Raw genomic sequence first — 13,785 nt, 5'->3', positions numbered from 1 at the left:
TAAGCAATCAGGGTTAAGTAACTTGCTCAAGGTTACACGGCCAGTTATTTCTGAATGTGGTGCTAAGTATCTGAGCCCGGATTTGATCCAGGTCATCCTGACACTGGAGCCAGTGCTCTTACTCGCTGAGCAACCTGGCTGCCCCTTATAATATTTCTTTAAAGAAAAAGTTCTTTAAAGAGCATTGAAAGTGACTTAATTGATAAAAACTTGCTTATACACAGTGTTTTAGAAACACATCTGTTGGGTCTAAGGAGGTTCCAATGCAGCACTTGAGGGGACTTAGGAGGTCCCAAATTCCTCAATAAGTAAGTGCCCAGTCCTCCCTAAGCACTTTCTCTTTTCATGTGAACACTGAGACAAATATATTACAAATGACTCCAAGGATGTGAGAAATACATTAAAGAGAATGGAGATGAGAGCATTTGGCAGACACATCAACTAAATAAGTAATTAGGGCCACTGTAGTGCCTAGAATTTGGTTAGAAATCAAAGTCAGGGGGCAGCTAGGTGGCACAGTGAATAGGGCACCGACCCTGGAGTCAGCAGGGCCTGAGTTCATATCCTATCTCAGACACTTAACCCGGTCTAGCCATGTGACCTTGGGCAAGTCACTTAACCCCAATTGCCCTGCCTTCCCCCCTCCAAAAAGCAAAAACAAACAAACAAAAAAACACCAAAAAACCCAGCAATAGCAAAAAAAGGAAATCAAAGTCAAGCTTACTGGTCTCAGTTTAAAGACTTCATTTCTTCTTAAAAAAAAAATCACTTATTTGACCTTTGACACCTCTAGTTCTTTAGCATCTCTCCCATTCTTTATGGTTTTTCAAAAATCATTGACAGTGAGTGGCTCAACAGCTACCCCTGCCAGTCTTCTCAGTCCCTAAATATGTAGTTCACCTGTTTCTGGTGATTTGACCTCAAGGACAGTTATTTGCTGTCTTAAAACAATTCTATCATCCAATCGTTAATACCTAATTATGTTACCTTGAGAGAGTAATTTTACTATCTTGGGCCTTAGTTTTTTCATCTGTAAAATGGTGAGGGGGGAGGTTTAGACCAGATGGCCTCTAAGGTTCCTTTCATCTCTTGATCTGTGATCCTATAACCCTCTAAGCCATATAAGAAGAGTAAGCTGAAGCCCAGAGAAGTATTGATCTTTCCAAGGTCAAGCAGCTAGTTCAGAGCAAAGAAAAGACTAGAACCCAAATCTCTTGATCCCTAATTTAGGTCTTTTCCCATGAAATCTGCTGGCTTCCACTAAGAGGAAAAGCATTCAGAATTAAATCTCAGCTGCAGGATAGAACAAGTGAATTTTTCCTTTCTTCTCTCGGAACTGAGAAGGCAAGGCCAACTCTAAGTTGCCACTTCCTTATTGCAAGGTCAGCAGAGCTTACAGGAAGGATGCCCAAGACTTTCCAGAGCAGAGTGTGGGCCACCAGTATGGGCCCAGGTGGTGTAACTCATCCTGTTTGTCCTGTTATTTATGGAGGCTCAAACTGATGGCTGGAATGCAAGGTTTCAGCTTGTGCCACTCGAAGAATTCCTGCCTGCGTAGGGTTAATGGCCTGAGGACAGACAGCTTCATTGTCTTTACATGCCAGTAACATGAATTATTAATTGTCTTACTCTGCCTAAGTGACTGGACCATCTTTTCCATTTCCCTGAAGGTCTTTGTCATTCTGCTTTTCATATGCAGTCCTTTGTTGGAAATAGTTTTCAATCCACAATCTTCCCTTATGCTCCCCACTCCCATATGTCTCTCCATTGATCTTTCAATGGTCCCTAATGTTCATTCTTCACAGATTGTGTCTTCCATTCACTTCAGTGACACATCTCTAGACCTTCCTGAGCTTTGTCTTTTCCCCACATAGCAGACATATTGTTTACTTTGATCAAAGAAAGAAAATTATTGTTCATCTTCTGAGGGTTATTTGAAACTCCACATGGTCTAGAGGCAGTTATGCATGTTTAATTCATAGAGAGTGATTACTATATAGCTATTTGAGAAGTGTTTATAACTTGTAGAGACCACATCCTGGAGGTTTCAATTCTTTCACCTCTGGAACTTCCTCCCTGGGGTTCTGCTATCCTGATGGATCGCGTCTACTGGCCCACCATTTCAAGATAATGGCTGACCTCCCTTCCAACTGCACAATCCTGATATTCCTGCCCAAAGCTATCGCTCTTTACATAAAGGAGAAGTGAAGGGTCTGAAGGAAGGTTAGTTAGTAAGGGTAGGAGGCTGGATTGGAAGCTAAGCCTGCCTCCTGGTCTTCTGCTCTTCCCAGCAAGCCACGCCTCTTCCCACAGTTCCTTGCCCCCACCATAAGCCTAAGATGAAAGCCCTGGCTCCTTTGGATGCTTACCAAGGAATTTTAAGTCAACTTTATCTCCAAGGAAGCCAAAGTCAGCTTGCTTAGCATTCTCATTTATTTAACTAGTGAGAAAATAATAATAGGGGATTTGGCCAGCTGTTTCTTGAAGCTCCTAAGAAAGTACTAAGAACTGGGCAAGTGCGATATGGTCACTAAAAAGACCATCTTGATTTTTGGTGGTTATTGTTTGACCTTCTTGTGAGTTCACTGTATGAGGAACTCCCAGGGAGGAAGTTCCCTTTATCGGTACTGATCAGCAACCTTTTTGCAATAGATAGTCTTAGAGAGTTGTTTAGGTACACCGAGGGATTCAGCATGTTGCCCAGGGTAACACAGAATGTATTTGTCAAAGACAGGACTTGAATTCAGGTCTTCCTGACCTTGAAACTAACTTTTCATTTACTTAGCTACACTGCCTCATGATCTTGGGTTGCATTCAAAGGATAGTTTATAGGACAAGGTATGCAATAGCACCACTGTTGAGACCATATCTGAACTACTATTTCGAGACAGCACCTTTTGGAAAGATGTTGACAAGATGGAGAATGTTCACAGGGAGGCAACCCAGATGAAGAGAGGAAACTGCGTCATTTGAAGATTGTTTGAAGGAAATGGAGTGTTCAGTCTGTAGGAGAGAAGAGCCAGGCAGTATATAATAATCGTCTTGGAGAGAGATAGCATGAAATTATCAAAAGATTGCTGGGTTTGATATCAGAGGTACTGAATTAAAAATCTCTCCTTCCATGACTATTTTCTGTGGGACATTAGGCACATCCCTTAATCTCCATGGACTCAGGTTCCTCATTTGTAAAATGAAAAGGTTGTCCTAGATGGCTTTTGAGGTCCCTTGTGATCCTGTGAGCCTAAGTATTTGAAATGCTGTCATGAATAACTTTTCAAAAATTTTTATTTAATTTTACTTTTTTTTCCTTCAATTAGCAAGCACTAGTTTTCTCTCCCTCCCACTGGGAAAAAAAGAAGAAAAAACCTTTTTAACAGTATGCATAATCAAGCCTAACAATAGGTTATTCATGGTGACTTGTTCCCTTGGCCTGGGGGAGTAGAGCCAGAAGCAGTGGGTGAAAATTTGAGACAGTCAGATTTCAGCTTGATGTTAAGAAAGACTCCTTACCAATTACAGCTGGCCCAAAGGGCAATGGGCAGCCTGGGCAGGTAGCAGGTTTTCTGTCAGTAGAGATTTTCTGGCAGAGTCTGGATGAATACCCATCAGAGATATTGCAATGGGAATCCCTCTTCAGGTGGACTCAATGACCCACTTTTCTCACAGGATGATAGATGTAGGGTCCTGAACAGGATCCAAGAAGTCACCTGGTCCAATGTTCACATTGTACAGATAAGGAAATATAGCTGACTTGCTCAAATATATGTAGGAAATGAGTAGCAGAACTACTATTCAGGTCCTGGGAATACAAACTTAACATTCTTTCTGTCACATAAAATGTTCTGGGAACAGACTAACCAGCATAGACCAAGGCTCTAACATTTCCCAGTCTCCTCTATTTCCTCTAGGCTCATCCTGTTTTCTTTTAAGCCTCAAATCTAGGGGCTAGTAGTACCTGACTTCCCACAATAGCAGTTGTATAATATTTGTGGGGGAAGTCAGGGAGAGATCCAGACTTTTTTCTACAATGTAGGAAATTCCTTCAACCAATGCAGATAAACAACTCATTTGTAACAGTCTTAGTAGCCTCTGTCACTGGGAGGACCTCTGACTTGCTTCTGGTCACACCACCATTATGTGTCAGAAACAGAACCTGAACTCAGCTCCTCTCAACTACAAGGCTTGATATCTGTCCACTTGCTATGCTACTTGTAAAGCCATAAGTACTATCTAATGCTGTCAGTGGTGATAGTAGTGATTCTGTGAAGGACTAATTACAAGGTTCCAGGGGTAAACAAGCTAAAGATAAGTTAAGTGGGCCTGAAAGAGAGGTAGCTCAAAGGTAGTCTATCTCTCTCTCAAGAGAACTCAAACTACACTTATGGGATCCCTTTACATTGGTAGAAAGGTTGGAATTGGGGTCTGCTTTGGCAACACTGGTTAGAATTTTTCTGCCTCAGAACCAGGAGTAGGTATAAAAATTGGTGGAATGAAGGAAGGGGCCAGTTTTTGTGATGGGCACTGAGCAGACCACATTAGATTAAGAAGATAACTTTCATTCTCACAGCCATATTTGCAAGATTAGAACATGTGAATGAATGAAAAAGTATTTATTAAGCCCTTACCATGTGCTAAACAATGGGAATACAGATAGAAACTGAGACAGTCCCTGCACTCATGGGATGCACTATCTAATAGGGGGAAACAGCACATTTGAGGAAGTTCAGCTGCAGAGGTGATGACAGGACCCAGGGTTCTTTTGGGTGTATTGGCAGGTCAAATGGCAATGTCCAAGGATGTGAAGGGTGTAGTAGCCTGGCAGGTGGTAAGGCCTGGAGGACCTTAGGATGCAGGGGCAGGGTGGATGATAAGGCCTAGAGGTCCTCCATCTTACTTAAAATTATAATTGGAGATCCTGTCTTCATTCTGCTAGTGAGAGTAGCCATGTCCACTCTGCAGGGTGGGTGGTCTGGAGTAGCCTCACCCACCACCAACAGGAAGGAGCATGAGGCTGTTTATTCTCTATAAGCGAAAAGAGAGGAATGCGAATAGAGGGCCAATACAATCCCTTCCAGATCTAAAATTCTATTCATGTACTTGAAAAGAAAAGAAGGCATCTCCTTATATTAGTAACATATTGACATTAAGGGACCTGACAAATGTCCATGTGAACTTCTAAAGCCAAATCCAGAAGTTTAATTTATATAACCATAGCACCCCTATCTCTCTTGTGACATCTACCTTGTAAACAAGTGTGATGAGTAAAGGGAAGGAAGAAGAAACCTCTGAAATGACACAGCAGCAGTTTTTTAATCTAACTATCAGGCAGCTATTCATTTGGAAAATGATGGGTTTGGTTAGAACCCAGCTAGCTTTGGAAATACACCTGCAAGGGAAACTTTTATTCATTTTTCCTGAAGAACATTGCTATTACTAGGGGATGGAGGGTGGAGGGGGTAAAAATCTCTTACTTCCTGGAGAATTGTTATTAATTTATTTTAATGTAAGAGATTATGAAAGAAAACCCTAGTATATGAGGCATTATGGTGTAAAGTATGGAACTAGGAGTCATGGTGCTATCATTTACCTATAGTAGGATCCTAGAAAAATCACTTGGAACACTGCAAGGTTAAGGGACTTGTCCAGAGACATGAAGCTAATATGTGCAGGAAGGGAGAGGCAAGTAAGAGGGGGTGGAGAAGGGTTTGACCCAGGTCTTCCTGACACTGAAGGTGACCAGTTAGCTCTCTAACCTCTGCATCACTTGGATGAGTCACAAAAATCATCATGATTTTATGCCTTTGATGACTGATAAAAATTGTCTATGGATTGATGTCAGTACGTAGATCAGCAGTCCATCCCCATACTTCCCAGAAGAACCACGCCTAAACTACCTTAAAAAGGTGGGCATGTTACCTACATTGAAATGTAACTCCTCTCCTAGATGTTCCTTCCTTCCTATAGTATATTGTTATTTGAAATGAGGCCCAAATCAGTTGGCAGCATGCAATTTTCCACCCTTTAAAATTGACTGATGGTTATGCTGATGCATCTCATAATTTGGATAGATCACAGTTATGAAGATGTATTGGGGCCAAGCTAGAGGGTACTGCTTATCAACAGTTGCTATTTTTGTTCCAGACAATGGCAGCGAATACAATAAAACCTGTAGAGTCCCAGTGAGACAGCAGTGTGAAAAGTGATCTAATCCAATTTTACTAGGAGAGGGTATGGCTTGATTTCTAGACAATCCAGCTTGTGCCTCTGCGGGGATATTGGGGGGAAATGTAGGCTCTGGGAAGAAGGTACCATAATGGTGGTATTCTAGCGATTGTAGACAAGAATTCTTATAACAGAATGAAGACTCTATGATACAGACACGTTTTCCTATTTGCTAGTGCCCACATGTAACATTCCACGTCCCATCTTTGCACTTTGGAACTGACTGTCCCCCTACCTCCACCCCATCTAGAATGTTCTCTTCAAGGCTGTCCTCCCCTCTCCCCCCACATAACACATACTTTCTGGAATGTTCTTCCTCTTCACATCTGCCTCTTGGAAAAACTAATTTCTTTCAGGACAACTTAAGTACTCTTTTTTGCAGAATGCATTTTCTGGTCTCTCTCCAGTTGTGAGTCCTTCTTTCCCAAGGCAATTCTCTTCATGTGTGCTCTCCCAACTCATACTGTACTTGTATTTCAGTTTTCCAAAAGAGACAACATTATTTCTAACCTCACATTCTTAGGGGTAACTCTGGAGAGTTGGAATTTTAGTAGTCACCTATGAGCCCTGATTTTAAGTGATCACAATATCAAACCATGAGCAGAACTCTATTAGTTCCTAGAAAATGGTATTTACTGAGAAAATATAGCAAGAATAATATTTACAAAACATTACTCCCAACCCAAGGACATACCCTTCCATTGGAGGCAATTTTTTTGAGGAGAGTGGGATCCAACTTAAATGCCATGAATGTGGTCAAGGGACATCTCTGACTATGAGACTTGGAAGTCTTTTTTTCTCCCATTATGGAGTTATCATGAAATTCCCCTTAAGTGTAGTTCTCCGACACTGATGGATCAATGTTTTTACAGAGTCCATAGCCAGCACTTCTCTGCATCACAATGGGTCACGATTACTGAAACTCCCATTGTTTGTAATCTGGGGACTTTCTTTCTACTTCTGACTGCTAGCATTTCCTGTGTGATTGGCTGCTTCTGCTCTAATAGATTTTGCTACCAACTCCAGTCACAAGTTAATTTAGGGAACAAAAATTTTATCAACTAAAATTATATTAAAATACTAACATCATTAAAATTGCAACATATAAAATAAATCCATACAAATTTAATTATTTCTGTATGTTACTAAGAAAATCCATCAGGAAGATATATAAAAAGACTTAAATTGACTATAAAAGGTATAAAATATCTGGGAGTTTACCTACTAGGATACATACAGGAACTATAGTAATACAACTATAAAAATTCTTTACAGATATAAAAATAGACCTAAATAATTAGAGAAATGTAATTGCTCATGGGTAGGATGAACCAATATATGACAAAATATAAAATACACATGCGCGCACACACACACACACACACAGTGCAACTAGGTGGCAAAGTAGATAGAGTGTTGGGCCTAGAGTCAGGAAGATTCATCTTTGTGAGTTCAAATCTGGCTACTGCTTATATGACCCTGGGCAAGTCACTTAACACTAATAGCATCAGTTCCTCATCTGTAAAATGAGCTAGAGCAGGAAATGACAAACCACTCCAGTGTCTAAGCCAAGAAAACCCAAATAGGGTCACAAAGAACCAGACATGACAGAACAACAACAATGTGACAATATGACAAAATGACATTAGTACTAAATTAATTTACTTTTTCTGGGTCTTATAATTCAAATTACCTAAGGATTAATTTTTAGTTTGAAAATGATAATTAGGCTTTTGGCTTTTCTCACAAGCTCAGTACCAGGTTCTACTGCTTCAGTTGCATCCCTGGAACAAGATGGTAAAGGTCGGAGTCAATGGATTTGACTATATTGGGCACCTGGTGACCAAGGCTGCATTCACCTCAGGTGGAGTAGACATTGTGGCCATCAGTGACCCCATCATTGACTTCAACTACATGGTTTATATGTTTCAATATGATTCCACCCATGGCAAGTTCAAGGGCACTGTGAAATCTGAGAATGGGAAGCTGGTGATCCATGGAAAAGCCATTACCATCTTCCAGGAATGGGATCCACCAATATTAAATGGGGAGATGCCAGAGCCAAGTATGTTGTAGAATCCAGTACAGTCTTTACCACCATGGAAAAGGTTGGGGCTCACTTGAAGGGTGGAGCCAAGAGGGTCATCATCTCTGCCCCTTCTGCTGATAACCCAATGTTCGTGATGGGAATGAACCATGAGAAATATGATAATTCCCTTAAGATCTTCAGTAATGCTTACTACACTACCAACTGCTTGGCCCCCTTGGCCAAGGTCATTCATGACAACTTTGGCATTGTGGAAGGACTCATGACTATAGTCCATGCCATTAATAAATGGCTACCCAGAAGACAGTAGATGGCCCCTCTGGTAAGCTTTGGCATGATGTGCATGGTGCTGCCCAAAACGTCATCCCTGCTTCCACTGGTGCTGCTAAGGCTGTAGGCAAGGTCATACCTGAGCTGAATGGGAAGCTCACAGGCATGGCCTTCCATGTTCCTACTCCCAGTGTATCTGTTGTGGATTTAACCTGCCACCTGGAGAAACCTGCCAAATATTATGATATCAAGAAAGTAATGAAGCAAGCATCAGAGGGACCCTGAAAGGGCATCTTGGGCTATACAGAGGACCAGGTTGTATCCTGTGACTTCAACAGCAATACCTACTCTTCTACCTTTGATGCTGGCTCTGGTATTACCTTCAATAACCATTTTGTCAAGCTCATTTCCTGGTATGACAATGAGTATGGTTATAGTAACCGTGTAGTAGACCTCATGGTCTACAAGGCCTCCAAGGAGTAAAGTGGGAAGCCATGGATCTTCATCCCCAGTCAAAAAAGGAGTTCCACCACTGGGGAGCCCACATTCCTAACCTGTGTTCCTATACTGGAGATCCCATGTCCCATTCACAACCTTGTTCCAAAGTACCCTTGTAGTAAGGGGGAGAAGCTTAGAGTCCTGCATTGTGTACCATCAATAAAGTCACCATATCCAGTGCAAAAAAATGATAATTAAATTTATTTGGAGGAACAAAAGGATAGGAATCTCAAGGGAAATAATGAAAAAAGCAGGAAGGGCCTAATCAGATCTCATAATAAACTGCAAAGCAGTACTCATCAAAATCATTTGGTACTGATTCAGTCATTCAGTCAATAAACATTAAGTGCTTACTATGTACCAGCCACTCTGGTAAGTACCGGGTATACAAAAAGAGGCAAAGGATAGTTCCTGCCCTCAAGGAGCTGGAGAAGACAGTCAGTGGAACAGAGTAGATACACAAGAAACAGGAACAAACTACTCTAGTAGCCCAGTGTTCAATAATCCTAAAGACCTCAACTCCTGGAAGAAGACCTCACTATTTGAGAAAACAGCTAAGAAAATAGAAGAGAGTCTTGTAGAAATTAGGTTTTAGACCAATACCTCACACCATGTGCCAAAGTAAATTCCAAATAGATACATGGTTTAGATATTAAAAAGTCATATCATAAACAAATGAAAGGAGTAAGGAGAAAATGACCTTTCAGAGCTATGAAAAGGGAAGAGTTCATGTCCAATTGCTAGAGGAACCTCTAATGGCTTTGATGAACCTTTCAGTCTTACTGGTCAGTTGGATACTCTCATCTCAGGATATATATTTTCCTAAAATCAGAAAAACGACTAACAGTCACACAAAACATGTGTAGATATAGGTATGTTCATCAGGCTAATTTTTTGACTAAGATTTCTACTTCATTGGGTTGTTAAGAGTCACATATTTTGAAAATCATAAAGGACAACATGAGGTATTCTCCTTTGTTGTTCATAGTTGTTGTTCATGTTGTTGTCCTTAGTTGTATCTAACTCTTTGTAATCTTATGGACCAGCATGCCAACAAAATCTATCAGCAAGATATAGAGAAAGAAATTCCATCTAAAATGACTACAAAAGTATAAAATACTTGGGAGTTTACCGACTAGGACATACACAGGAACTATAGTAATGCAACTGTAAAAAAATTCTTTACAGAAAAAAGATAGTCAAACAATTAGAGTAATATTGATTGCTTATGGGTAGGATGAGCCAATATATGACAAAGTAAGACACTATATGAAAATGTACATAGGACAGCTAGATGGTGCAATGGATAGAGTGCTGGGCCTGGAATTTTCTTGGCAAAGATATTGGAGTGGTTTGCCATTTCCTTCTCCAGAGGCAAACAGAGGTAAAATGACTTGCCCAGGGTCACACAGCTAGTTAAGTGTTCTGAAACTGGATTTGAACTCAGGTCTTCCTGACTCTAGGTCTGGTATTCTATCCACTGAGTCATGCAACTGCCAATATTATAGTAACAGAGCATTTTGCTATTTTATGTACATGTTGTATTCCCTGTTAGAAAGTAAGTTTCTTCAGGGCAGAGATTTTCATTTTGTCTTTGTTTCCCCAGTGCCCTGCACACCACACATATGAGAAAGTAAAGATGGGCAGCTTTGAAAATAATGTGTAGTATTCATTATTTGGTTTTCTTGAAATAGAAAGTTATTGCTTTATATTGAATCCTCTCATGTTGTGCTGTGTACATTGTAATGTGTTTTTCCTTTCATTATTTTATATTTAAGCTTAAAATAAATCCAAATATAATGAAAAAAAAGAAATTAAGTCATCAATAGCCAAACAAAACAATGCTCCAAATGACCAATAACTAGAGAAATGCAAAATAAAGCAGTTCTAAGGTTTTGCCTTACATCCATCAGATTAGCAAAGTTTACAAATAAGGAAAATTAAATATATTGGAGGGAATGTGGGAAAAGAGACACATTAATGCATTGTTGGTGAAGCTGTGAATTAGTCTAGGTATTCTGGAGAGCAGTGTGAGATTATGCCCCCAAAGTGACTAAAATATGCAGAATCTTTGAACCAGCTATACTACAGCTATACTGTGTTCAAAGAGAGAGGAAAAACACTCAGATGTGCAAAATATTTATAGCAATTTTTTTCTGTTAACAAAGAACTGGAAAATAAAGGGGTGCCCATCTATTGTGATATATGAATATACCGTGTTTCCCCGATAATAAGACCTATCCCGAAAATATGCCCTCCCCTTACTGTGTAAGATTCCTCTAATATAAGCCCTCCCCCGAAAATAAGCCCTATTGAGATTGCTACTGTAGTGAAGGTGATCCCCTGCGCTACACGCTACATTACGGTACCCTCTGTATGCACCGTCCCCCCCCCCCCCCCCCCCCCGGTGAAACGCACACTGCGCTCTGAGCTGCATCCAATCAGAGCTGCAGCAGTGAGCACATCATCCTGTTCTTCCCCAGTGATTTGCTTGCTGGCGCCATTGAAAGCAGTGCCGCGGAGGAGAGCTGAGGCAGGACAACATAAGCCCTCCCCTGAAAATAAGCCCTCTGGTGTTTTTCTTTCCAAAAAAATAATAAGACAGTGTCTTATTATCGGGGAAACACGGTAGTGGAATATAACTGTACCATAAGAAGTAATGGGGGCAGCTAGGCGATGTAATGAATAGAGCATCGTCCCTGGAGTCAGGAGGACCTGAATTCAAATCCGACCTCAGACACTTAATACTTATTAGCCATGTGACCTTGGGCCAGTAACTTAACCTCAATTGCCCTGCCTTCCTCCCTCAAAAAAAATCAACAACAACAAAAAAAAGCAAAACAAAAAGAGAAATAATGAAAAGGATGATTTCCTTGAAATCTGGGAAGACTTTTGTGACCTGATGGAGAGTTAAATGAGCAGAACCAGAAGACAATTTATACAATAACAACAACATTGTAGAGATGAACAACTTTAAAAGACTTAAGAACTCTGATCTACACAGTGTCCAGTCATGATTCTAGAGAACCGATGACAAGCCTACTAGTCACCGCCTGACATAGAAGTAATGGACTCAGCATGCAGAATGAGACATAAAATTTTTGGACGTGGCCAACGTGGGAATTTGTTTTGCTTGACTGTGGATTTGTTACAATACTTTTGTTTTTCTTTCTTTCTTTTTGCAATGTTAAGGGTGGAGGTGAGAGGGAAAGAAAACAGATTGTTGCTAATTGGAAAAAAAATTAATTAAACAAGAGACAATGTACAAGATATTATCTGCCTTCCAGGAGTTTGAAGTCTACTTTGGCAAGCAAGTTACACAGCCTTGAAGTTATTTAATAATACAAGGGAGTATATGAAAACAAATGGACCAGCAAGAAGTCCTTAGATGCCAGGGAAACCATCTCATTCTTCCAAACGCCTTCTTGGGCAATCACAGTGTGGATTTGTTCATCTTTGTCACTTGGCTGGCTTAACCGCAATGTGTTTGGGAGTAGAAAGTTAACACCTTCTTCTGGGCTGGTGTTTCTGTGTCTTCCTAACAGAGCTGTTCCAATGCAGAAGATAAGGAAACATTTGACTTGTGGCTTCTCTCTGACAGACCATGTAGAGGGGATGAAGACCAACAGTCTACAAGAGAGATTTGCAGAATATTCGAGGTAGAAGAGCCCTTAGAAATCATCTGGTCCAACCCTTTCATTTTATAGATGTGCAAGCTGAAGACAAAAGAGACCAAGTGACTTGTTTAAGATCACATAGTGAGTTAGAGTGTAGAGGAGGTCAGTGGCCAGTGGAATCCTGGGAAAGCATCTCCGTGTTTATTTTGATGGAGGCACAGATTCTGATGTGCGATTATAAGTGGTAAAACTGGGGTTGGAATTCTGTGGAAGCATGCTGGATTTGGGGTTAGAAGCACTGGATTTGAATTCAGGCTTTGCTACTTATTACCTGCGTAACTTTGGGCAAATCACTTAATCTTTTGGGTCTCAGTTTCTTCATCTATAAAAGACAAGGGGTTAAAATAGTCCTTTTCAACATTAAATCTCTGTTCCTATGATCTCTTGATCCCTAATCTAGTGGTTTTTGCCAACCCCTTCTTCAAGCAAAGGAAATTATCCAGAGTGGGAATTAGACAAAGGCAGAATAGCTGGAGGCCCTCCGGTTCTTTTTGGCATGGGTTTGGGGGCTCAGTTTCAGGCAACCACATGGCTGCTCTGCTCTAAGGTACAGTGAAGGCCACCAAGAGACCTGTACCCACTCATCAGGCTGCAGAGGAATGAAGAGAAACATCTGGAGAGATGGAGAAAAGGAAAGAAGAAAAGAGGGAGAAAGAGAGAGAGAGGGAAAGAGAAAAAGAGGGAAAAATCAGGGAGTAAGAGGGGAGAAGAAGAGAGAATATAAAAGGGAGTAGGGGGGAGAGGGAGAGAGACAGAGACAGACAGAGAGAGGAAGAGACAGAGACAGAGACAGAGGAGAGACACACAGAGACAGAGGAGAGGGAGAGAGACAGAGACAGACAGAGAGAGGAAGAGACAGAGACAGAGGAGAGACACACGGGGGTGGGAGGGAGAGAGAGAGAAAGAGAGAGAGACAGAGAGAGAGAGAGAGAGAGAGACAGAGAGAGAGAGAGAGAGAGAGAGAGAGAGAGAGAGAGAGAGAGAGAGAGAGAGAGAGAGAGAGAGAGAGAGAGAGAGAGAGAGAGACAGAGAGAGACAGAGAGAGACAGAGAGAGACAGAGAGACAGAGAG

General features: G+C 41.0%; 1 long non-coding RNA gene across 1 annotated transcript; it reads left to right on the top strand.

Annotated features, from left to right (window-relative positions):
- Positions 1-7,976: 7,976 nt before the first annotated feature.
- On the top strand, positions 7,977-9,225 carry LOC138175748 (uncharacterized). Its single transcript, XR_011172077.1, has 2 exons — positions 7,977-8,174; positions 9,064-9,225. It is a non-coding gene; the product is annotated as an uncharacterized lncRNA (long non-coding RNA).
- The last annotated feature ends 4,560 nt before the right edge of the window (positions 9,226-13,785 follow it).

Source organism: Petaurus breviceps, unplaced genomic scaffold (assembly GCF_028583685.1).
Source record: "Petaurus breviceps papuanus isolate PSGF00001 unplaced genomic scaffold, PetGlider_PUasm1.0 79, whole genome shotgun sequence".
In the NCBI taxonomy this organism is placed as follows: domain Eukaryota; kingdom Metazoa; phylum Chordata; class Mammalia; order Diprotodontia; family Petauridae; genus Petaurus; species Petaurus breviceps.
Note: the sequence above shows the minus strand (reverse complement) of the source record. Positions and strands in the feature narration are given on the sequence as shown.